Here is a 26,667-nt window from a genome sequence, read left to right as displayed (position 1 = left end):
TTAAGGGGCTCTTTAATTGTGATGTAGACGTTTGGGCTCAGGGTGCAGCCTGAGCCTCTAGGACCCTGTGATGTGGGAGGGTCCCAGAGCTTGCTCTGCAGCCCAAGCCTGAACATCTACATTGCAATTAAAGAGCCCCTTAGCCTGAGTCAGCTGGCATGGGCCAGCCTGGGGATGTCTAACTGCAGTGTAGACATATCCATAGGGTTAGAAATCCTGCTCCTGTCTGGGACCTCAATTTATTTCTCCTGGGACTCTTGGAGTCTCTATTTGAACCTCTCTCAATTGGTCCCTGAACCACCTCACTCTGAAGATAGTCTTCCTGGTGGCTATTACATCAGCATGGAGAGTGAATGAGTTTCAGGTACTTATGGCCACCCCACTCAGCCCCCCACCCCCATAACATTTCATAGGGACACAGTTGTGCTACAGTCTCACCTGAAGTTCATTCCTAAAGTCGTCTCAGAATGTCATTTAAACAAGTGGATCAATGTGTCTGTCTTCCCCCTGAAGCCACACTTGGCACTGGGAGAAAAGAAATTACACATACTATATGTATTTAGAACTTTGCTTTATTACATTAATAGGACCAAACATAAGAACGGCCGTACTGGGTCAGACCAAAGGTCCATCTAGCCCAGTATCCTGTCTACCAACGGTGGCCAATACTAGGTGCCCCAGAGGGAGTGAACCTAACAGGTAATGGTCAAGTGATCTCTCCCCTGCCATCCATCTCCATCCTCTGACAAACAGAGGCTAGAAACACCATTCTTTACCCATCCTGGCTAATAGCCATTAATAGACTTAACCTCCATGAATTTATCCAGTTCTCTTTTAAACGCTGTTATAGTCCTAGCCTTCACAACCGCCTCAGGCAAGGAGTTCCACAAGTTGACTGTGTGCTGTGTGAAGAAGAACTTCCTTTTATTTGTGTTAAACCCGCTACCCATTAATTTCATTTGGTGGCCCCTAGTTCTTGTATTATGGGAATAAGTAAATAACTTTTCCTTATCTACTTTCTCCACATCACTCATGATTTTACATATCTCTATCATATCCCCCCTGAGACTCCTCTTTTCCAAGCTGAAAAGTCCTAGCCTCTTTAATCTCTCCTCATATGGGACCCGTTCCAAACCCCTAATCATTTTAGTTGCCCTTCTCTGAACCTTTTCTACTGCCAGTATCTTTTTTGAGATGAGGAGACCATATCTGTATGCCGTATTCAAGCTGTGGGCGTACCATCGATTTATATAAGGGCAATAATATATTCTCCATCTTATTCTCTGTCCCCTTTTTAATGATTCCTAACATCCTGTTTGCTTTTTTGACCGCCTCTGCACACTGCGTGGGCATCTTCAGAGAACTATCCACGATGACTCCAAGATCTTTTTCCTGATTCGTTGTAGCTAAATTAGCCCCCATCATATTGTATGTATAGTTGGGGTTATTTTTTCCAATGTGCATTACATCTCTTCCCCGATATAACGCGACCCGATATAACACAAATTCAGATATAACGTGGTAAAGCAGCACTCCGGGGAGGCAGGGCTGTGCACTCTGGCGGATCAAAGCAAGTTCATTGTAACGCGGTTTCACCTATAACATGGTAAGATTTTTTTGGCTCCCAAGGACAGCGTTATATCGGGGTAGAGGTGTACTTTACATTTATCCACATTAAATTTAATTTGCCTTTTTGTTGCCCAATCACTTAGTTTTGTGAGATCTTTTTGAAGTTCTTCACAGTCTGCATTGATCTTAACTATCTTGAGCAGTTTAGTATCATCTGCAAACTTTGCCACCTCACTGTTTACCCCTTTCTCCAGATCATTTATGAATAAGTTGAATAGGACTGGTCCTAGGACTGACCCTTGGGGAACACCACTAGTTACCCCTCTCTATTCTGAGAATTTACCATTTATTCCTACCCTTTGTTCCCTGTCTTTTAACCAGTTCTCAATCCATGAAAGGACCTTCCCTTTTATCCCATGACAACTTAATTTACGTAAGAGCCTTTGGTGAGGGACTTTGTCAAAGGCTTTCTGGAAATCAAAGTACACTATGTCCACTGGATCCCCCTTGTCCACATGTTTCTTTGACCCCTTCAAAGAACTCTAATAGACACGATTTCCCTTCACAGAAACCATATTGACTTTTACCCAACAATTTGTTCTTCTATGTGTCTGACAATTTTATTCTTTACTATTGTTTCAACTAATTTGCCCAGTACTGATGTTAGACTTACTGGTCTGTAATTGCCGGGATCACCTCTAGAGCCCTTTTTAAATATTGGTGTTACATTAGCTAAATTCCAGTCATTGGGTACAAAAGCCGATTTAAAGGACAGGTTACAAACCATAGTTAATAGTTCTGCAACTTCACAGTTGAGTTCTTTCAGAACTCTTGGGTGAATGCCGTTTGGTCCCTGTGACTTGTTAATGTTAAGTTTATCAATTAATTCCAAAACCTCCTCTAGTGACACTTCAGTCTGTGACAGTTCCTCAGAATTGTCACCTACAAAAGCCAGCTCAGGTTTGGGAATCTCCCTAATATCCTCAGCCGTGAAGACTGAAGCAAAGAATCCATTTAGTTTCAACCATTCAGGCTGTTGCTCTGTCTATTTATAGCCATATCTGGATGTTTTGAAAGTCAAGCCATCTCCTTTGTAGAGGATCTGGAGATGAATAATACATTGTATCTTGCTGTGTTATCAGTTGGCTGGTGTAGTCTCTCACTGAACATCAAGGCTCGCTGCCCCAGAGCTCAAGCGACATCCTCTGCCTACTTCAGGAATGTGCCAATTTCTGCGATGTGCAGGGTGGCAGCATGGTTTAAGCCACTGAGCTTTGTCAGGAAGCAGAGTGTCAAATTAAGCAGAGCAGTACTACAAACCATGTACTCTGTTTGCCTGAAGATTTAGGATTGGATTTTTTTGATTGTTGCCCTCTGTAAAGGGACACAAGTTTTCTGGACTGGGGCCAAATGTGAATTAAAATTATATTGCACATACGTAGCCTAATGCTCTGTGTCCACCTCTGTGTCTGCTTTATCATTATTTATGATAACAAAGTCTAGTGGTAAGAGAGATATGCCTCCCTTTTGAGAGGGCAGGATTTCTCCAGATAAGTGATTTTCATCTAATGCTTAGGAAAGCTACTTCTTCATGTTGATCACTGCCAGTTATCACCGCCTCTTGTACCTCTTCCCCTCCCCCCTCCCACCCCAAAATGAGGAGTATTATTGTGAAGGTAGTGACAACTCTAGCAATATTTTGAGTTCCCAGATTTTCTGAAACTCTAACGCCCTGTCAAAATTAGGACACTTTTCAAAACTTTTCCACTGTACTAACGCAGGTGGAGCTGAAGCAGCATTATTAAATCTTGGGAATCCTACAGTAAACAGCACTGATGATGTTGTTTTAAGCACTATTTTGATTAGATCTACGTTGCTCGTTGCTAGCTTTCCCTTCTGGAGGAAGCTGTGGCAACTCAAGTTGCTCTGCTTCTTCCCTCGTATCTATTTTTCTTTAAACAAGAAGTGGTGCCTTGGCTGCTCTGCTACCCTCTTCCTGAAAAAACTAGCTGCTTCAGATGCTCTGCTTCCTTCTTTTTCTTCTCCAGAGAAGGAGCCAGTGGTTCTCTGGCCCTACTTGGCCTGCTTGCCCTGGTAAGTGGGCTTTTTAGGCCCTGTTCATGCTGAATTTGTGTAGCTCGATCAGCTGCATTTAGTACTGTGCACCATTATGTGATAGTCACATGTCTGACCCTGGCAGGTGTGTATATATAGTGTTGTGCTTCAGTGACTTCATTTTTCCCTCCCCCTCAAAGGACTTGGATGGTATTGCTCATTTGCCTGAAGACTCTCTAAAGTGGAGTGCTGCAGGGTTCCGTTTTGCCACTCCTCTAGCTCAGTGTATATGAGGCCACTGGGGGAGATAGTAAGATGATTTGGTTGCAGTGTAGTTGGATTAGTAATGATACTCTATTCCAGGGATGGGCAAACTATGGCCCGCGGGCTGGATCCGGCCCTTCAGGGCTTTGGATCGCACTTCCTGGAGTGGCGTGGGGACAGGGCAGGCATGCAGGGAGCCTGCCTTGGCCTCCTGCCTCCGCCCCAACTTCCTGCCCTAAGCCCTCTGCCTGTACCTCCTGCACCAACTCCCTGCCCTGAGCCCCTTTCTGCACTCCTGTGCATTCCAACCACCTGCCCTGAGCTCCCTGCTGCACCCTGTGCACCCCAACTCCTTGCCCTGAGCCCTGTCCTGTACCCCCTCTTACACTCTGCACCCCTTCTCTGCCCCAATCCCTTGTCCTGAGCCCCTTCCTCCACATCCCGCACTCCACGCCCCCTGCCCTGGTCACCCAGATGTGGAAAGTTTGCCCACCCCTGCTCTATTCTATATAGGTTTTCATACCACACTCATAACCATAGGATCTGAGCTCCTTTCAGTATTGCATTAAACTACATGCCTTTCACATGTTTATTCTCTCATCTTCTCCTCAGAGGGAGAAATGTGTGCAGTAGAGTGTCTTGTTTTGGAGAGTGGCTTTTAAAATATATACATGTTGCTGTGTGTTAGAGAAAGTAAGGTCAAAGAAGTGCACCTTGCTTTTGGAGAGGAAAGTGGTGAATGTTGTGATGGCCGTTAGTTCTTGGGGGAGTTCACTCCATGATCTTGGACCACCCCCAAAGAAAGTTCTGTCTCCCAAACAGACAAACTTTACTCTCGTTGAAAGTTTTAGTGTGCCAGAGGAGCATAGTTGTTGACCATAGTTTTTGTCCCAGAGCTTTAGATGGTCTTTTAGATACCTGGGTGCAGGCCATAGAGCACTTTGAAGATAAGGACTCAGTTCTCTGTGTGCTCACATCAGAGGAAATAATGTGGTTACTCAGTCTATCCAGAGTCTAGATGGCATTGGGATTTGGAAGAGTTAGATTACGCTGACTTTATAGCATGACCTCCTGAGTGAGGCTATAGGGTAAACTTCCTGTGAGAGACAAAGGAAGAGAATTTATACTGAGATTTTATTATAATAAATTGCAAAGTTAGGAGTTGATTCCTTATCCGTGGCAATATAGGACCTGCTATGTTTTATTTTCATTATGTCTGATCACTATTGAGCTGTTAAGAGAAAATTGCTATTTCAGTAAAATCAATTCTGGTTTCTGACTGTGCATCAGACACTTAAGTTGGAACTCAGTCTCTTGATAAAAATTAAAAATTAAAATCTCTAGGTAGGAGCACTCAAACTGTGTTTGCCTTTGAAACTGGCTGCTGTCAGTGTGTTGTCACACTTTCCTTTATCCCTGTGATATGTTTTATATTGGAGCCTGCTGCAGGTGATCTATCTGACTGAGCCTAGGTGGGGGGAATCCACTGTGTGTCACACAGCCCATAGAATGATGTGGTTTATTAAATAGACCTCAAAGAGTACTGTCGTACTGCTGTTATAACTACATGTGCATTAGGTGGAACCCTTTAGTTATGGCACATTATTGCTGTCTTCATTATTTATTGTTAAATTTAGAGCCTTAACACAACTTTTTTCTGATTTTTTTTCTGTAAACATCGTGGAGTATGACTTTAAATGTTTTCGAAAACTCTGTTTTAAACTGACTAAACCAAAGATACTTTCTCTAAACTCTTTCTCCTGTACAGTCTTTTCCAAGGGTATGTCTACACTGCCCACATTACAGCATGGCCGTGGTGATGTGGGCAGTGTAGACATGCTTTATTGCCAGGTAGGGCTCTGCCAGTATTTTAAAAAACAAAAAAACAACCCACCCCGAACAAGCGGTGGTAGCTTTATCGCCGGGAGCATATAACTCTACACTACTGAGCATAGGAAATACCACGCAGGATCAGAAAAATGGTCCATCTAGTCCAGTATCCTGTCTGAAAGTTATCATTGCCAGATGCTTCACAGGAATATATGAAACCCCCATAATACAGAGTTAGGCAATAATGTGCCCATAGTGTGTGAGGGGAGGAGTTTTCCTAACCTCAGATGGTTAATGTTTGGCTTTAGATCCTGAAGCATGAAGGTTTATATCCCTTTGTCATTTTTTTTTATTCTCTGTAATGTAACTCTAGATATACATAGAAGTACAGATATTTCCTCATCAATAAAATGGGGAATAATAGTTCCTACCCATGTTTTGTACAGGGATTTAAGGTCCTTGGAAGAAATATGCTGTATAAATGCAAAATATTTTAAGTAGTTTGTCTGCAATGACAGAGGTACATCGCCGGCAGTTACAGGTTGCCCACCACTCTTCTGCAGGAATGGATCCTGACAGGGTCAATCCATATTGACCAATATGCTGCTCGCTCTCACTAACACGTCACGAGTGGCAGTGGAGTTATTCCTTAAACTACAAAGGCAAGAGGAATGCAACATTGATCTCACCACTTGTAGTAGCTACAACACGAGATTACTTGTGACATTCATGGAGGTGCTGACCACAGTCTAACGTTGCTTTTGGGCTCGGGAAACAAGCACCAAGTGGTGGGATCACATCGTCATGAATGTCTGGGATGACGAGCAGTGGCTATGGAACTTTCAGATGAGGAAAGCCACATACATGGGACTGTGTGAAGAACTCGCCACAGCCCTGCAATGCAAGGACACGAGAATGAGAGCGGCCCTGTCATTGGAGAAGTGCGTGGCGATTGCACTATGAAAGCTGGCTACTCCAGAGTGCTACCGATTGGTCGCTAACTAGTTTGGAATGGGAAACTCGACTGTTGGACTCATGTTGACGGAAGTGTGCAGGGCCATTAATTGCATCCTGCTCCGAAAGACCGAGACCCTGGACAACATGCATGACATTGTGGATGACTTTGTACAAATGGGCTTCCTTAACTGCGGAGGGACTATAGATGGCATGCATACTCCAATTCTGGCACCAGACTACCTAGCCACCAAGTACGTTAATTGGAAGGAGTATTTCTCTATGGTTCTCCAGGAGCTTGTGGATCACTGTGGGCGTTTCACGGACATTAACACAGGCTGGTCTGGAAAGGTACATGACGCATGCATCTTTCGGAACACTGGCCTATTCAGGAAGCTGCAAGCAGGGACTTTCTTCCCAGATCAGATCATCACCATAGGGAAGTAGAAATGCCCACTGTGATCCTGGGAGGCCCTGCCTATCCCTTAATGACGGGGCTTATGAAGCCATACATGGGGAACCTTGCCAGCAGCAAGGAGCAGTTTAACAACAGGAGCTGCGCCCCTCCGCTTTGCATGCCTCTCCTCCAGTGCCTCACTCGCCTCGCCCTTGTTACGGCACTGGAGGAGGCAAACTTAATGTGTTTAATTTTGAATATCCAGAAAACACTCAAATTTGTAACCATCACCCTGATCATCTTGCTTGTATGTTGTATCCTTTCCTCCCATTCTACTGTCTGTCTGCATAGCTTTTTGTTTTTTAGACTTTATGGTCTTTGGAGCAGGGACTTTTCCTGTGCTTGGAAAGCACCTTTGTTAGGTGATAAGTATCTGTTATTTAGATTTCCTTTTATTATCCTTTTGAAGTTTGAATTGCATGCAAAAAACCGTTTTCCTTCTATAAAATACACTATTTTATCCCCTTTTGTGGTTGTTTATATTTTGCCCATAGCTTTTGAATAGTCAAACTAGTAGTAAATTTATATTTTAATTTCCCTCATGTTGTGACTAGTGTTTGTAGTGATAAAGGAACATTGGGAAGGAAATAGTTACCTTCTGTATATACTACTATTACATGTGCAGCATGGAGAGGTAAATGACTTCATTGTAGGTATTTTATGCAAAACACTAAGGCACCAATCCTACAAGCTGTTTTTGCCTGAGTGTGGGAGTCTGTTCTCGTGGAACAATTTGCAGGACTTGGGCTCCCAGATTTTATAGTGATGGGTACTATAAAAAAACTTAAGATAACAGGTGTGATGCTTCCTTCGGGTACCCAGGCACTTTTCTTCCACCTGCCCGTAGCATGAAGAAACCTTGTCTGTGCCTGCTGTGGGTTAGCTCCCCAACTTCACTGGCCACAGGCAACACAAGCACTCTTTTTCTCAGCCCTTCGGGCCTTGCTGTTACTCTATGGGTTAGTTGGGCCTTCCGAGCGTCTCTATGGAGTGTCCAACCCCTGGTCCACTGGACACTTGTGATATTCACAGATTTGCTGCTTCCAAAGAAAGAGTACCCCTTCCCCCAGCGTACCAGTTTCTCACATCATCTCTCCACACACAGCATTTAGATATGTTTATAGTGAAAGCAAGAATAAATTCAAGTAACAAAGCATAGAGATCCAAGTAATAACAAGTAGAAGTATTGGAAACAAGTGGGTATGTATAAAACAAAACCTAATGCTCATTCGACAGCCTAGACTTAATTAGCAAGACACTCTCATGTTTTGTAGTGTATTGCTCACCCCAAATCCTTGCAGTGTTTTACAGCCAACTTGGCTGTGATCCTCCTTTCGTGACACAAGTATGTGGTCCATTTGCTTCCCAGTTGAAGGATTCAGTGTGTTTCCTTACACTTCCAGATATTCCAGAAAAACCGCTTCTCTTTATTTGTAAACAGCATTTCCTGCTCCCTCCCCCCCTTCCCCCAGCTGTTTGTTCCATCTTGTAGATTTCACAATTTCTCATTTTGCCACTGGCTTAGTATAGGCATACAGGGTGAAGGATACAATACTCAATGCCCAAAATGACCAGACAGGGAGATTTTCCTCATGGTGACCTGCCTTTACTCTAACACCTTAAAAGCATAATTTTCAGTATAGATACACAACTCCTTAAATATTTTCTATATATACATTTCACAATGATTATGATGATACTACTGGCTCTCAGTGGTGATCTTATTTGTGTCCCTTCGGTGAACTATTATTCGACCAAGGGGAGTCCGTAAAACCCTATGCACCCTCTGTGCCCTCTGCCAGTTGACACCAAGGGGGTCCTGGGTCACAACAGATAAAAACAAAATAAGGATTATGTTGGGGGCAGTGTAATTACATTCAATTTTACCTTCTAGAAAGAACCCAAATTCCATCATTATGGTAGATTTGTGGATCTCTAGCTGCCAGCTATCATACATGTTCATTAGTTATCAGACAGGTTCTCTCAATAGAGTTGTAGATTTTCACAGACTAAATGATTGATTATTCTATTCTTCAATTAAAATAATTTCAGAAATCTACATTTCAGGGATTTATGGAAAGAGTAGGATTATAGGCGCCAGTTTAGCAAGGCACTTAAGCAGGTGCTTAACTTCAAGCATATGAATAGTCTCATTGACTTCAGTGGCACTTACACACATTTAAATGCTTTGCTGAATAGTGGTGGTCTTAGGCAGGTAAAATTAAGCACATGCTTAAGTGCTTTGCTGATTCAAGGCTTAATTTTGAATAACAGGTGAAAACCAATATTACAATACAACGTGATTAAATTTTGGACTGGTGTTAAATTTAAATACACTTTTTATATTAAACTATTGGCTTTTATTAAGTGTTAAGATATTTACTGGCCCATTTTCATAGGTAGCTGTAGAATGAGTTTCATGTAAAAATAAAATAAATAAATAAATAAATCACAGTACAAGTAACATTACTGACCCTGTGTATTTTAAAAAAAGATAGAGATGGATATATTGAAATTCATATAGACTAATGGATGCTGACTAATGTGCTGCATTTTGACCCAGTGCTTTAAAGAGGGTCACTACCATATTTCTTTGTAAGGAGATATGTGGATTAGACATGTCTGCACTATTTTGTTGTTTGCCACAATGTGGCAAACGTTAATAAAAATACAGTTATTTGAATGTTAATGCAGCTAAGGAAGTCCACTCTGACATCTAAAATGCATTACAGTGTTAAGACTGTTTTATAATTAAGAATAAGACTAACAAGCATTTAATGATTTCAGTGAAATCATGACATCTTGGAAATTTAGCAGTTGAAAAACTGAACCCAGCATGTGGTCTTAGAAACCACAGGCGTCTTTGTGAGGGGGAAAAACATCTTAGATGGGAAATAAAATAATTATCTAATCACTTTGTTTTTCTCAAAGTTTCACATAACTACAAAATGGAAGTTCAGCAAAAGTGTAGCTAATAGGAATTAAAACTGAGAAGGTGAGTATTTGACCCTGAATTTTAAGAATTTATGAAAATCTATACACAAAAGGAACTTTCCCTGAAAGAAATTCCTGTTTTTATTAACTGTTCAAGTATTAAAATACTTTATGCTCTACCATTAGTAGCAAACATATTTAAAATATTGTGCATTGTATTTAAATTTTTGCAATGTGGCAAACAGACATGCCAGTAAAATATAAAAATGCGCTTACTAAATTATCAACTTTGTAGAAAAAATTAAGAGGATAAAATTGTATCTTCATTCTATATTGATGGCATTTATGATTTATGCTTGATAGATTTTGTTTATTAATGTACATCAGTAGACTTCTATTCTCATTTGTTAAAAATAAATATTTCCTTGAGAGGAGAACTCCCCCTATCTCATGCATGTTTTATTAAGGCATCAGTAAAAAATTCATTAAAGAAGCACAACTACAAATATCATTCTGAGTGGGTTTTGGATAGTGGACTTTGAGTGGTACCAAACACCTCCCCCTTCCAACTCTGTCCACACAGTGTAATTTTGGTAACAAATAACCAGATTAAGTTAGAATTACTTATGTGTATTGTGATAATCAAGCTCTCTTAAAACTCTGTTATAATGTACCAGTTATGTTTGTATTCAACTGAAAATATTTATAAACATTGCATGGTGTATAAGTAGCCACTGCAGATTTGTGTATTGATTTGTAAAGTGCTTTGGGATCGTGTAAGATGTTGGACACTGTACTAATTCAAGATGTTTTTATTTCATTTATATACTGCTTGGGCTTTGGTCAAACAACTAAACTTCCACTCATTTTCAGTCACAAATGAAGAGTTTAACTCCAATTCTGATTCCACTATAGTCAATATCAAAACTCCCATTCACCATACAGGGAACAGGATGTCTAAAGTTGTTCAATGACCTAAACAAATAAACCAAAAGAATAAAAATAACAGTATGCAAAAAAAAGTGATAAGTACAAGAGAATATTTTTCACCTAGGAACCTCAGATGCTTTGTGGTTTAGCATCCCAGTATCCCATCTTATTGATGCCATTGAGGCTCAAGTGATGTTGGCCATTACATTCCAGCTTCTTTCTGAAGCATTTACACCTTGAGATTTTGCATTTTTTTTGCCCTGAGTAGTTACTTTTAATGAATCCTTGACTGTTAGAAGAAGATTCTTATTGAATATCTTCTTTAATAAATACAGTCTTTTCAGGATTTCCCATGATCAGGGCAAAAAATACCCGTGCTTCCACAAATTGTAGGTCCACACTCCCTAGAATTTAAAGGACTAAGATAGTTGTGTAGTGTTTGAACTGTATTTAATTGTAATAATGTTTATCAACTTTCTACTTAAACTTAACTTACTATATCTGTCTTTTTGTTACTCTTTTCCCCTTCTTGGCTTCATTTTACCTTCTTTTTCCTTCTCTTTCCTACAAGAGATCATGGTGTAACTCTTTGAGTTGTATTTAGGGAGTCTGGCAATTTTAGAAGACACTACAGAGGATTGTGGCAGATTGGCATTAATTTGTCAATTATCAATATTTGATGTAGAGCAGAAAAAATTAGAAAGGAATTGTAAGAAAATATGAGTCTTGTCTTTTTATTAAAGACTAGCTGAGGTGAATTCAGGTTGATCCCTGCAGTCAGAACAATGAACATGGCAAACATAGTCAGTAGGCTAAAGCAAAGAACAGATGGCCCTTCAGAAAGTGGAATGGTTGTTTGGAAATAAGTTGCAAAGTTAGGATGGGAAATAACTCTTGAGTGCACATATTATGAAGAATGTTAAGTTTTGACAGATGTGATATAGGAGCCACAAACTGTTTATCCTAAGCAGTGAATAAAATCTGCAAAAGACATTTCATAAATGATTGACATAGCCTCCTAGGATAGTACATCAGGCAGTTCCTTTGCTGAGGAGGAGAATTTACACCTCCCACACCTCTAGGCTCAGTGTGAGTAGTGTGTGCTACATTTGTTCGAACCACAGGGAGAATGCATTTTCAGTGTAAAGGAGGTGAAGGAGAGCCTGTGTGAGCATATGCCTGAGAAATGCCCCCCCATGCCCCCCCACCCTAGCACAACAGGTCGGGGAGGGGGGGATATTGTAGGTGGGACCACAAAAGTGGATTTGTTGCTCTTGGTGGGGAGAAGAAAGAAGGGAGTGCATGCCTGAAAATGCCCAAAAATATCAGAACCTGACCTCCCCCCTGCCTCCCTGGTTTCACTGCATCCCATTGGATGGCTGGGGGGTGGGTGGGCAGGGGAAGAGTGGGAACTGATTGGCCCCTTCACTCTCCTGCCCAACAACTTCACACCACTTGGCTGCAAGAGGCTCTTGCTCCGCCTCCCTACCTGAGGTTGTAGATAGTGAGCTGGGTTTCCAGAATGTTGTGGATTTCTGGTGTGTCTTTTTGCCTTCCTTGCAGCATTGTGGAGACATTGGTGGCGTAAAGAAGAATACGATTTTGAAGTCTAATATTAAGAGATACTGTAGAAATGTGTAGTTTGTCACAACTTGCTGCTGGTGTCACGTTCAGAGAAAGGCTTAAAGGGCAAGCTCCCAGAGGTAAATGAGACCCAGGGTTTTTGCTGGTGGAACTTGTGCTATAAGGAGAAGGGGTGGCCTGAAGTCTCTGTAGACCAAGGTCTCCCCTTGAGGCTATCTTACCTCCTCATCTGCCCCGGGCGGGGGGGAATTAGAGGACTCAGAAGTGAGCTGATTCCTCTGAGTGGGTCAAGGGGTCTACCCTGGGTTATTGGTTATATTTTGGGAGCCCTCTAACCTGTACTGGACCTACTTAAATGTCTGGTAAGTGAGATGGCCTGCCACTTAAAATCCATTCCAGTGTCTGGTTTTCATTCACCTGTGTGTTCTGACCAGTCAACATCACTTGAAAATTTTTTACTAGCTGGGACAATATGACAGAGAGATGGGGAAGGACACTCTCCAGAAATGCAAAATATGTCTTATTCCCTATGATGTCACAGCTTTTACTTCTCTTGATTAGTACTGGCCAAGTTATTCTAGATGTGTATGTATATAGGGTTTTTTTGTTTGTTTTACTCAGATTTTCTCTTTTAATACATTTTGTTTTCTGATAACGTTTGTTTTAAATTGTTTAGGCATTTCATGCAGAGATGGTTCTGTAGAGTTGGGGGTGGGGGGAACATCTCCCTCTAAGTAAAAGTAGGGAACAAAGGGTGTTCCTTTCTTGAGATTCTTAGCCAAAAGGGAATGCACTAAGGGGGCCTTTCCCATAGGTGCATTGCCATCAGAGTTGGAAGCCTCTGGATGCATAGGAAACCCCTAATGACTACAGAAGAAAACTGAGTTTTAGGGAACATACTTCAAGAACTAAGTCTTCTAGTGAAAGATACTCCACTGTCTGTGGAATTGCCCGGGTGAGATACCAGCCCCCTTCAGTACCCCCAGTTTCCAAGGAGATGGTGTTGAGCAAGGTCTCTGCATGTTAGAATTAGCCTCTTGCTAGTAGATGTCTGGTAAATTTGAAGGCCACCCCCTAATCCCTTCTGGCTGCTGGGAGAAGGTGCATACATGTGTGGACTCTCTCCCTCTGTAAGGGACCAGGCATAGGCGGTCTGGCCTAGGAGTCATGTCTGGGCTAGTGTCCACAAGTCAAGGACAGCCACGAGGCAGTAGCCGTTGAGCAGGGATCAGAGTAATCACTAGAGCCAGGATCAAAAAGGTCAGAGTCAGGCAAGGGTCTGAAACTGGAAATCAGGTAGTTACCAGGCTGGTATCAGGAGGCAAGACCCAATCTAGAGTCGGAAACTGGAGACTAGAAAGTGAGGTGAGATCTGGAGTCACTGCAGCCAGAAGTTTGTGTGGTTGCGCAGACAACTTCCTGTGGCACCCTCCACGATTAAATAATGAACATGGACCAATCAGAAGGCCACAGGATGCTATCGCTCTGGACCCTTTGGGCAGTACTGCGTGTGGCATCTAATTTCCACAGTGCTCCTTGAAGGTGTCTCTGCATGGCCTCCAGGTGGCAATGTGGAAACATCAGCAGTCCCACTGTCTGCACTCCTGGTTTCTAGTCCAATGGATCGTTACGCTCCATCTCTCTGCTTCCCAGAGACTCCTGGCTTCTGTGACAGTGTGTCCCCACTATTTGCTTTCTTAGTTTCTTTTTGGCTCCCACCCTAGTGAATTACTCATGTTTAGGGCCCTACCAAATTCATGACTATGAAAAACGCATCATGGACTGAAATCTGGTGTCGTTCCCTCCCCTCCCCCCCGGTGAAATCTGGTCCTTTGTGTGCTTTTACCCTATAATACACAGATTTCATGGGGGAGACCAGCATTTCTCAAATTGGGGGTTCTGACCCAAAAGGGAGTTGCGGGGGGAGGGGGTATCACAAGGTTCTTTTAGGGGGGAGTCATGGTATTGCCACCCTTACTTCTGCGCTGACTTCAGAGCTGGGCAGCCGGAGAGTGGTGGCTGCTGACTGAGGGCCCAGCTCTGAAGGCAGCAGCACAGAAGTAAGGATGGCAATACCATACCATGCCATCTTTACTTCTGTGCTGCTGCTGGTGGCAGCTCTACCTTCGGAGCTGGGCTCCTGGCCAGCAGCCACCGCTCTTTAGCTGCTCAGCTCTGAAGGCAGCACCGCTGCGAGCAGCAGTGCAGAAGTAAGGGTAGCAGTATCACAATCCTCCCTACAACAACCTTGCAACCCCCCACCCACCCCTAATTCCTTTTTAGGTCAGGACCCCATCAATTACAACACCATGAAATTTCAGATTTAAATAGCTGAAATAATGAAATTTGTGATTTTTAAAATCCTATGACCGTGAAATTGACCAAAATGGACTGTGAATTTGGTAGGACCCTACTCATGTTCCTACCTAGGCAACTGCTCATAGATTTCTGCCCTACCATCACCCCCAAGAAGCATCAGAGTGAAATTTATCTTTTTCTAGTCAGTTTTCTGTGCTGCTAACAGTGTTCTGTATAGCAGCAGTGAAAACTGACAAGACTCCATTAGATTTTGCTCTACTGCAATTTTGGGAAAGCTCTGAGCAGCACTTAATTTCTCTGTGTCAGTGCCCTATATGTGAAATGGGGATATTTTCCTACCTCACCGTAGTATTGTGAGAGTGAATCCACTGTTTGTGTGGTGACAAGCACCTCTAACAAGCATATAGATTAAATTAACAACATACAGTTTTGTTTATTTTTTGTAGTTTATTCAGATTGGATACTGGAAATAGACTAGTTAGCTTCACTTTCTTGTCTATTCAGTTTCTCATTCTGATTCTTATACTGTAGAACAATTGTACAATCTTCACATTATATTCATTCCAGGGAATGTTTAAATCCAGTCCTAAAACTGTTTATAATTGGAATTAAAAGTAGACTAAATAAAATTAATGCAAACATTTAAATTGCTTCTATGTTTTCAAAACTTGTATTTACAAAACTTAAATTGCGAGACTAACTCAGCCCAACATTAAGGGCATGTATGGTACAAACTTTTCCCAACGCAAGTTCCGTCAGCATAAAGCTGCCAGTTAGTATATCGCTTGTGCACGTGCATACTTGGCTCCTCGTGTCGGCACTGCGCGTACTCTCCCGGAATGCTTGTTTCAGTATAGTGTGGTGCCCCAGGGGGAGGTATAATAGTGTGCAACTTGCCACTGTCCAGGGCACTGACTTTTGGGATGTTTTGGCAATGCATGGTGGGGCAGAAACAAGTTGCACAAGGAAGATCAAGATGGTGGGGTCAAGGGCCTATTATGCAGCATTCTCCACCCCCCCGGCCAGCTCTAGCCCATAATTTTCATGCCTATTTTGAAAATTCCATGAAACTGCATAGGACTTGTTGCTGTCCACCATCTCAAACAGAAATGTGGCGCCTGCACAGCTGTGCACTATTGTCATGAGCATTGCAAACAGGGGCACACAATCCTCTGGTATCTGCAGAGCTGCAAGAAGAGCAGTGGGGAACATGACAGTTTCCTGGAGGTCAGATTCCTGTGCGACATAGTGAGAACCAATTCAAGATTGTTGGTGTCATTCACGGAGCAGTTTCAGATGATGGTGTGCCATTTGGGCCTGAGAAACGAGCACTGACTAGTGGCATCACATCGTAATGCAGGCTTGGGATTATGAGCAGTGACTGCAGAAATTTCAGATGCACAAGGCTTTATTCCTGGGTCTCTGTGTCAAGCTCGCCATGGCTTTCCAGTGCAGGGACACCAAAATAAGAGCTGCGGGTGGTTGCACTGTGGCAACTTGTAATGCTAGATTGCTACTGGTCAGTGAGCAGTTAAAACATCCACTGTAGGGGCCATTGTCATGCAAATGTACATGGCTGTTAATTGTCTCCTGCTATGCAGAACTGTGACTCTAGGCAACATGCAGCACATAGTGGATGGATTTTCAGCAGTGGGGTTCCCAAATTGTGGTGGAGCAATATATGACATGCATATCCGTATTTTGGCACCAACCCATCTTGCCACAGAGTACATCAATGGTTATGCAAGCACTGGCGGATCACCGGGGACACTTCACTGACATCACTGTTGGCTGGTCAGGGAAGGTGCTTGACATATTTAAGAATACAAGACTGTTCAGAAAGCTACAAGCATGGACTTTCTTTCCTGACCAGAGGATTACTATTGGCAATGTTGAAATGCCAGTAGTGATCCTGATGGACCCAGCCTACCCTGGTTCATGAAGCCATACACCGGCTACATGGACAGCACCAAGGGAAGATTCAACTGCTGGCGCACTGGGTACAGAATGGACAGTTGAATGTGCTTTTGGTAGATTGAGGGGAACTTGGTGCTGCTTACTCACTAGATTGGATCTCAGTGAGAAAAATATCTCAATGGTAATAGCTCCCTGCTGTGCACTGCATAATACCTGCAAAGCAAAGGGGGAAAAATTGCTACCCGGGTGGAGGGCAGAGGTGGAGCAGCTGTCTTCTTAGTTTGAGCAGCCCGATACAAAGTCTATTAGAAGAGCTCAACACAGAGCTATATGGTTCAGGCTGGCTTTGATAGAGCAGTTCAACTCTGAGCCACAGTAATGTGTTATGGATACTGTGCTCTACCTGGCCCTGCAGTTTGGGGGACTGTTAGGAATTGCGGAGAGCTTGGTGCACGGGTGTAACACCGACAATGCACCTATTAATTCTGAGGTGCTTGCTGTACATTTATGATACATTGTGTTTGTCACTGATCCTCTGAGTTGTCAGTGTGCAATCATCAGTAAGGGCAGGTCTACACTAAGAGCGGGGGTCGAACTAGGGTATGCAAGTTCAGCTACGTGAATAGCGTAGCTGAATTCGAAGTACCCTAGTTCGAACTACTCACCCGTCCAGACGCCGTGGAATCGAAGTCCGCGGCTCCAAGGTCGACTCCGCCACCGCCTTTTGCAGTGGTGGAGTACCGGAGTCGACCCCGGCGCTTCCGGAGTTCGAACTATCGCGTCCTGATTAGACGCGATAGTTCGAACTCCGAGAAGTCGAACTCACCGCGTCGACCCGGCTGGTAAGTGTAGACTAGCCCTAAGTGGGTGTTTTCAGTACTGCCAGTCATTCTACAGCATATGTTGGGAACTAATAAAGATGAATTATTTTCCAAACACTAGAGTTTTATTGAGTAATAAACACTTTAAAAATTCTGTGCAAGTTAAAAGCAAATACACTAAAACCATAACAAATTTATGGAACAGAGCTTAAAGAAAGGGAAGGAACATTCATGTCCATTTTACCTAAACGTACATCAACTGTGCCTCTCTCAGGTCAGGATATGTGAAGCTGTAGTTGTTGTTAATGTCCCCCAGGGTAGAGTGATAGGAGTAGAGATGCAGTCATGTGAAATGTTGAGGACGGGCTGTAGGGAGGTGCTATACTGGAGTTCTTTATCAGGGCATGGCTACACTTGCAAATGTAAAGTGCTGTGAGTTAAACTCGCCTTCACAGAGCACGGTAGGGAAAGTGCTGCAATCTGTTCACACTGACAGCTGCAAGCGCACTGGCGTGGCCACATTTGCGGCACATGCAGCGGCATTGGGAGCGGTGCATTATGGGCAGCTATCCCACAGAACACCTCTTCCCATTCTGGCGCTGTGGCTTGTGGGAAGGGGGCGTGGAGTGCGGGGCATTCTGGGTCCTGTCCCAATGCCCCGTGATGCATCGGTTCGCATCCCAGCATTCTCTTTGCTTCTGTCCATATTTGGCGCCATCTTTCAACATTTTTTGTACTGTGCGCACTGTCTTCCCTTTCAGTCTGCGGGAATGGAGCCTGAACTGCTGAGGCGTATGCTGATAAGTCTTGTCAACGCATCACGTTCGGCAGTTGAGTTATTCCTTATAATCCAAAGTGACAGAGCTCCAATGATGATATCAACTCGAGTAACGCATATGACATGAGTTTGCTTGTGGCATTCATGGACGTGCTCACCACCGTGGAATGCCGCTTTTGGTCTGGGGAAACAAGCACTGAGTGGTGGGATTACATTGTCATGCAAGACTGGGATGACGAGCAGTGGCTGAAGAACTTTCGGATGAGAAAAGCTACTTTCATGGGACTGTGTGAGGAGTTCGCCCCCACCCTGCAGTGCAAGGACATGAGATTGGGAACTGCCCTGATGGTGGAGAAGCGGGTGGCTATTGCAATCTGGAAGCTGGCAACTCCAGACCGCTACTGATCGGTCGCTAACCAGTTTGGAGTAGGGAACTTGACAGCTGGAATCATGTGGATGCAAGTTTGCAGGGCCATTAATCGCATCCTGCTCAGAAGAACCGTGACTCTGGGTAATGTGCATGACATTATGGCTTGCCTTGCACAAATGGGTTTCCTTAACTGCGGAGGGGCGATAGATGCAGGGCCGGCTCCAGGCACCAGCTCAGCAAGCAGGTGCTTGGGGCGGCCAAGGGGAAGGGGCAGCACTTCGGGCTCTTCGGCAATTCGGCGGCGGGTCCCTCGGTCCCTCTCGGAGGGAAGGACCTGCTGCCGAATTGCTGCCAATAAGAACGCGGATGTTGAGGAAAGTGGGTTGGAGGTGACATGGGGGCACAAGGGAAAGTTTTGGGACAAGCGGGGATGCGGGGGTGGGCATGGGAGTGCTCCGCCTGCATTGCAACGAGTCCACTTGGTGCTCTATGATGCTTAGCAGGCGCTCCATGCTTTGGTGCTGGTGATCCGCATTCTGCTGGTGGACCTTCCTTACACTCTTCGGCCATCCTGCACTTTTTGATTTTCATTACTTGAATGCTTCATTACTTCATGCAACATGTCTTCCTTGCTTCTGCGTGGCCTCTTTCTGATTCTTTGGAGTCTTTCAGCCGGTGATAACATGGACAGCTGAGATCTCGGTTGCATCTGTCAAGGCAAAATGCAACACTTAATAGAGGCAGCATTGTTCACACCAGACAGAGCAATGATTCCCCCGTACTTAAGGAGGGCAAGCATAGTCTACACAATAGCATAATTTGCCCTTCCCAAAGCAAGGAGAGACAACCCACAGGAGCCCCAAAATGGTGAGTAAGCACAGGGTCAAGCGTGACTGATTGTTTCACGTCTGTACTGTCCTCTGGGTTTCTGTGCCTTGGGGAGAGCCAACAGCGGCAGGGGCCCCCTATACCAAACACTGTCCCCGTTTTCCTCAGGAGTTCGTCCTGGAAGATATCTCGCTGCTGAGGGTGACCTGGGAAGTAAGGGAGGTTCTTCTTCTGCAATGCAGCTTCCGCCCTGGCCCATATGCAGCTTGCCTGTGTGCAGCAGTGGTCCTCCCACTCCTCACGGCACAGTGGCATGGACAAGTTAGCCTGGCTGGGACAAGGACCACAGTAGCTCTCCCGGGAGACCTGCGCAAGCGCATTGCCCAAGTTCTGGCTGAGACCTTTGAAGAGATCACGGAGTCCGATTACCGCGATGTGAGAGAGCACATCAACGCCCTATTCCGCTTATAGGCATGCATGCAGCCCTAACCGTCCTCACCGCAAGAGCCCGCACTGAATAACTTCCTTCCCAAAAGCCACTTACTGGGAACCTCCTCTGGTGTTTGTCCTTCCCCAAGCACTGGCCGCCGTGACTGGCTACCTTCCCTCTGGCTTGAGAACAGCTCCTGACTGCATGCATCTAGGGATTCTGGGGTGTCTTCCTCTGCCTCACACCCTCGCTCCTGCTTTGCTCCTCCTCCTGCCTTGTTGCAGTGGGCTCTGAAGTGTCCATTGTGGTCCCTGGAGTGGAGGTGGGGTCGCCCTCAAGTATCATGTCCAGCTCTTTGTAGAAATGGCAGGTTGCGGGGGCAGCACCAGAGTGGCGGTTTGCCTCGCGGGCTTTGTGGAAGGCATTCCGCAGCTCCTTCTCTTTAATCCTGCACTGCAGTGTGTCCCGGTCATGGTCCCTTTCCATCATGTCCCTTGAATCTGCCCAAAGGTATTGTAATTCCTATGGCTGGAGTGTAGCTGGGTCTGGACAGCTTCCTCCCCCCAAACACTGATGAGGTCCAGCACCTCGCCATTGCTCCATTCTGGTGCTTGCCTGGTGCGTGGAGGCATGGTCACCTAGAAAGACTCGCTGAGAGCACTCCACGTCTGGCTGAGCAAACAGGAAGGGATTTTTCCAAATTCCCAGAGAATTTAAAGGTCAGGTCTGATGGTTGGTCACCTGAGGGCAGGGCAGTAGAGTTCAAAGTGAAGACCAGAGTGGCTAGCACAGGCATTGTGGGACACTTCTAGAGGCCGATCAGAGCGCACTATTGGACTAGGGCATCCACACTGGTGCCGCGGCCCTCCAGGGGCGGCGCAGCAAACGTTATTCCACTCACCAAGGTGGAGTACCAGCAGTTCTGTAGCTGTGGAGTCAGAGCGCTCTACGTGCCTTTCCAATGTGGACGGGTAATGAGCCAGTGTGCCCAGGGCTCCTTTATTGCATTGTAACTCGCAAGTATAGCCAAGGCCTCAGTGGGAGATACATTTAAGTTTAGACACATGCACAATGAGGTTGACTCAAGGCAGTATATGTTGACCTGACTTTGTTGTGTAGACCAGGCCTAACTCTTAAACTTATAGTGTGAGCTTTATCTGCAGATCTATATTTATAGCTGATTTTCCTCTTCAACTGAAGTCTTGTCTATATTAGGAAATTGTTTAACTAAAATAGATTTAGAAATTTGATCTAGTTAAATTGATACAAATCCTTAATGTTGACACACTTAACTCCATTTAAACCTTGCTTTATATTAGTTTAGCTTCAGTCAAAAATTTAAATAGATTTAAGTGTCTACATTTGGGGTTTGTACTGGTTTAATTAGATCAGTTTTAAATTGGTTTTAGTTAAACCAGTTAAACTTTTTTGTATAGACAAGGCCTGTTCCCAGACTTTGGAATAATCTATGTTACAAACTATTGTGAAAAATATTTTCTTCCAGACTTTCAATACAGTTTGCCCAGAGATAACATTTGGGCTTCTTATCTCTTTTTCTAAAGGAAATAATTAGTTTTAGAATTGACTGACCTTTTCCTGGATTGTGAATTATCTTGCTAGAGACAGATTTTTACTGTCCATTAATCTCCATATCAAATGTTTGGAATTTAGGAAAGGTTTTCTATTTTAAAGAACCTTTCTTCATTACTAGTTTGTCATCTTACTTCCAGAGCAGATTCCACTAGGTTTATCATTTTTTTGCTAGATGACAGCAAATAGAACATCTCACTATTTCCTAAATAGATGAAGTGATTCACTGCATGACATGTTGCCTTTTTCATTGCTGATGTCTATGATTCTTTCTACTGGGCAAAGGAAAATGTAGAAATGACTAAAATTGAGTTAGTTAATCTAATTTATAGTATTCTGAGATGAAATATGGACGTTGAACAACAATCCCATGGTAAGATATTTACCTTGTAGAGTGTGCAGAATGATTAAAATGATCTTCAACTAAACTATTTCAGGAAGGACAGTTAGAAGCTAGAGTAAGCTCTTGGAAAAGTCTACCAGAAAGCTTTAGCTATTATACCTTTCATGCTTTATTGATCACATTTATGTATTTATAATTATTAGTGTTCTAGTGAAGTGTATGTGAGATTTCAGTTGGAGATTGGTGAAGTTTGCAGTATGGTTTGTATGCAAATGTATTGCAATAAGTTAGGTTACAGAAATGTACATGATTGTGATTAGATCCAAATAGCCAATACTCAATGTGATGGAATCCCTGGGGCGGAGCCTGGCACCGTGGGACCGCTGTGCCCCCTAACCCTCTCCAGCCTAAGTTGTCTCTCACAATGTCTTGCTAGTGATCAGCAGCAAGCCCCTCCAGGTGTTATCACTTAGCACAACTGCATGTGGAGCCCCACACCCAGCTAGATTGCATGAATGTTCCCAGAGCCACTCGTGAATCATACAGAGAAAGGCATCAGCTGAATCCCCCCCAGATCCCAGAACTGTACCTCTGGAATATACCGAATTGCACTGCTCAAGATGAGCACTATACATTTATTCATTGGTTCACCACTTCATCAACTGAAAGTGGATGTACACCAGCCTTTGAGAACCTTGGCAATTTTGTAGCATACTTCATACAAACTCACTGGTAAAGATAAACAATAAAACAAATTTAATGACTACAAAAGATAGATTTTAAGTGATAGGCAAAAAGTCAGTTAGTTACCGAAAGAAAACAAAATATAAGCACACAGTCTAAACTCTTAACCCTAGTAGACTGGGCAACATCTAGATTAAGCAGTTTTTCTTACCCCACTGGATATTGCAGTTCATAGTACACAGATTTCACCCTTGAAATCTGGGCCAGTCCCCTCATTTGGAGTCTTCAGAATGTCCTTGTTGCTTGCAGCATAGATGGGTGGAGGAGAAAGACCCAGCACATGCCTTCTGTGTTCTGTTTTATAACCTCAGTCCCATGTGCTTGAGGAACAGAAGTCCAGGTATGTCTGGGGGCATTGCTGAGTCTCTAAGCAAGGCTGAGCAATTCCCTTGGTGTGGCATCATGCAGGTGAGTCATTGAATTGTAGCTCTCTTGCTGGACAATGGTTGTTATTGGATTGTTTGACACCCCGCCCAGGTGTTGGTTACTTCCCTTGCTGCTGCCTCTGGGGAGCTAATATCTGGCTGATTGCCCAACTTACAGCATGTTTTAGTGACAACCATACAGCACAATTCTCATAACTTCATATGCATTAATGATATACATATATGGATAGAGAAATGACTTTCAGCAGATCATAACCTTTCCCTTGATACCTTACAAGGCATGCTTTATATATAAGATCACCATTGTATAAAAACGAGGAATATGGGGGTTACAGAACACTCTCCCAAGGTATAGAACGTCACACTCTGTATTAAGATGTGAATGGTCTCTCTAACTTATATTGTTAAACTGTCCAAAATATCCTTTATCTGAAATCTTCAGCATCTTAAGAGAAATCAGAGCCAAAGCTCATCTTATTCTAGTGGCTCTTGCGATCTGAGAAGGTCAGGTGTCAGTGTTAATTAGGGCAGGTCTACACTAAGGCGGGGTTCCTAACTGGTGGTGCAAGTTTCACGTCGTGAATAAGCGTATCTCGATTGAAGTACCACTACTACTACTACTCACCCGATCGCTGCGGAATCAAGTCCGCTCAAGCTCCACTCTGACCACCTTTTTGCCTTTTTGGTGTGTGGTAGAGTACGGCGTCGAGTTCGCTTTCCGGGTTTCTGTCCTGATTATAGATGATTAGTTGATAAGAAGAAAACTCCGAGCCGCCGACCCGCCCGACTGGTAGTGTCTCAGTCAATCAGTGTATTTTTGCCCAGGAACATAGATCGATGCTGTGCTGTGCCCAAAACCATAACCCAAGCAACGAACAGAGCTTTTTGAAAAGGTATGCTAGAAGAGAGGCCATTCCAGTCTATAGTTGTAGCACATAATGAAATAGTGGATGGGAAGCGTTCACTGCCACTGCTTGTTCTGTGTATGATTTTTGCACAGTCCATCTGTACCTCTCACAAGCACTGAATACACACAAAATCTAAAAAAAATGTAGACCCCAAATGGTAAATTCTTTTCCACTTTGATGCACCTGATTTTTTAAAAATGAAAAGCTATTTATAGGTTAAGGATGCAAAGAAAAATCCTTAACCTATACATTATTATAGGTTATTATAAAGCAAAATTATTAGGTAGATTCTATACTTCATTCATTTTTAGTATAAGACCATTTTATATTTGCATAATTTCCTTGCAGAAACTACTGATTTGAGAACAGAATTATTTTGTTTTCCGTTTTTGATTTGTGTCTGTGTCTCAGATGGTTTAGAACTCAACTCTGTGTGCCATTGAATTGTGGGGATCTCTTCTTAATGATATATTGCAGTAATAATCTTAATGACACAATATGGCAGTTGAGCACTGTGTGGAGGACCATCTGTCTTCCAAAATTAGCCTTTGTTACTTTATTATTATTATTATTATTATTATTATGGAAAGTACTTGATTTGATATTTTTGGTACATACAATATTGTCTACGTTTTTTAACTATAAATAAAGTTGTACTTTAGGATTTTTTCACTTTAGAATAACATTTACACATGCCACAGTGTAAGAATTGTGACGGGTTTGGTCACAGAGACCCCCTTGGGACTGCTGCCTGATGTGCTGGAATTACCTCTGAGCCCGTTTTCCCTGCCAGCTTGGGACTCCAGAACCCTGCCTTGTTGAGCCAGACACGCTAGCCTGCTGCAACACAGACTCAGGTCTGGTCCATGCCCCCAAAGCTGCAGACTTAGGTTACCTGCAGAGCTGTTTTCACTTTATCTCCAGCACCCAGACACCCAGTTCCCAATGGGATCCAAACCCCAAATAAATCAGTTTTACTCTGTATAAAGCTTATACAGGGCAAACTCCATAAATTGTCCGCCCTCTATAACATGGATAGAGAGAGATGCATAGCTGTTTGCTTCCCCAGGTATTAATCACTTACTCTGGGTTAATTAATAAATAAAAGTGATTTTATTAAGTATAAAAAGTAGGATCTAAGTGGTTTCAAGTAATAACAGACAGAACAAAGTAAGTTACCAAGCAAAATAAAAGGAAAAACATGCAAGTCTAAGCCTAATACAGGGGTGGCCAATCTGAGCCTGAGAAGGAGCCATAATTTACCAATGTATATTGCCAAAGAGCCATAGTAATAAGTCAGCAGCCCCCCATCAGCTCTCTCCACTCCCAGCGCATCCCACCCACTGGCAGCCCCACCGATCAGCCACCTCCCCCTCCCTCCCCGCACCTCCCGGTCAGCTGTTTCTTGGGGTGCAAGAGGCTCTTAGGGGAGGAGGGAGAGCACGGCAGGCTCAGGGGAGGGGGTGGACTAGAGACAGGGCCTGTGGCCGGGTCAGGAGTTGAGCAGTGAGCACCTACTGGCACATTGGAAAGTTGGTGCCTGTAGCTCTAGCTCTGGAGTCGGTGCCTATACATGGAGTCGCATATTAACTTCTGAAGAGCTGCATGTGACTCTGGAGCCACAGGTTGGCCACCCCTGGCCTAATACATTAAGAAACTGTTTACAGGTAAAATCTCACCCTCAGCGATGTTCCAATAAGCTTCTTTACAGACTAGACTCCTTCCTAGTTGGGCCTAATCCTTTTCTCTGGTACAGTCCTTGTTAGCAGATATCTTAGGTAGAAACTAGGGGTTTTCTCATGACTGGAAGTCCCCTTTGTTCTGCTCCACTCCCTTTTATAGCTTTGGCACAAGGCAGGAATCTTTTGTCGCTCACCACCCCTGTTTCTAAATGGAAAAGTACCAGATTTGCTGGATTCCAGTATCATGTGACATGGTCACATGTCCTGTGAGACCCCATTCTTCATTACCCACGGGCTGGCTCTCACGTATGCAGGAAGGCTTGCAGGTAAATAAACCATCTACAACCAATTGTCCAGTCAATGGGAGCCATCAAGATTCTAAACCACCATTAATGGCCCACACTTTGCATAATTACAATAGGACCTCAGAGTTATACTTCATATTTCTAGCTTCAGATACAAGAATGATACATGCATACAAATAGGAGGAATATATTCAGTAGGTTATAACCTTTGTATTGATACCTTATAGGAGACCTTTTGCATAAAGCATATTCCAGTTGCATCATATTCATACTCATAAGCATATTTCCATAAAACATTATGGAGGGTAATGTCACAATAATATCTGCTTGAATTTTTAGGGAGAAAATTAAAAAAAATAGATGCCCAAGTTATACTGGTAAAATATGCACGTGAACTTAAGTAGCTGAGCGGGAGCAAAAGGTGTACGTAACTTGCACAGCAATTTTGCATTTATTTATTTTCCATATTCAGATTTATGTTCTTTTGTAAATGTGAGCTAAGTGCTATACAAGACATGCAAATGTGTATTTTGAGCACACAGTTGCCTGTTCATACATACACATGTGCAAATCATCCCAGATCAGAGAGCTGATGCTAGGCCAACGGAATGATAACAGAACGCTCTTTCCCCCTTTAGATACCCATTCTACAGTATTGTCAATTTCTGT

At 43.5% G+C, this 26,667-nt stretch overlaps 1 protein-coding gene across 1 annotated transcript in view; it reads left to right on the top strand.

The window, feature by feature from the left end:
• Positions 1-26,667, top strand: part of DISC1 (DISC1 scaffold protein) — a 345,826-nt gene that overhangs the window by 13,014 nt on the left and 306,145 nt on the right.

The sequence above is a fragment of the Mauremys reevesii genome, linkage group 3 (genome assembly GCF_016161935.1).
Source record: "Mauremys reevesii isolate NIE-2019 linkage group 3, ASM1616193v1, whole genome shotgun sequence".
Lineage (NCBI taxonomy): Eukaryota > Metazoa > Chordata > Testudines > Geoemydidae > Mauremys > Mauremys reevesii.
This window is presented reverse-complemented; position numbering and strand designations above follow the sequence as displayed.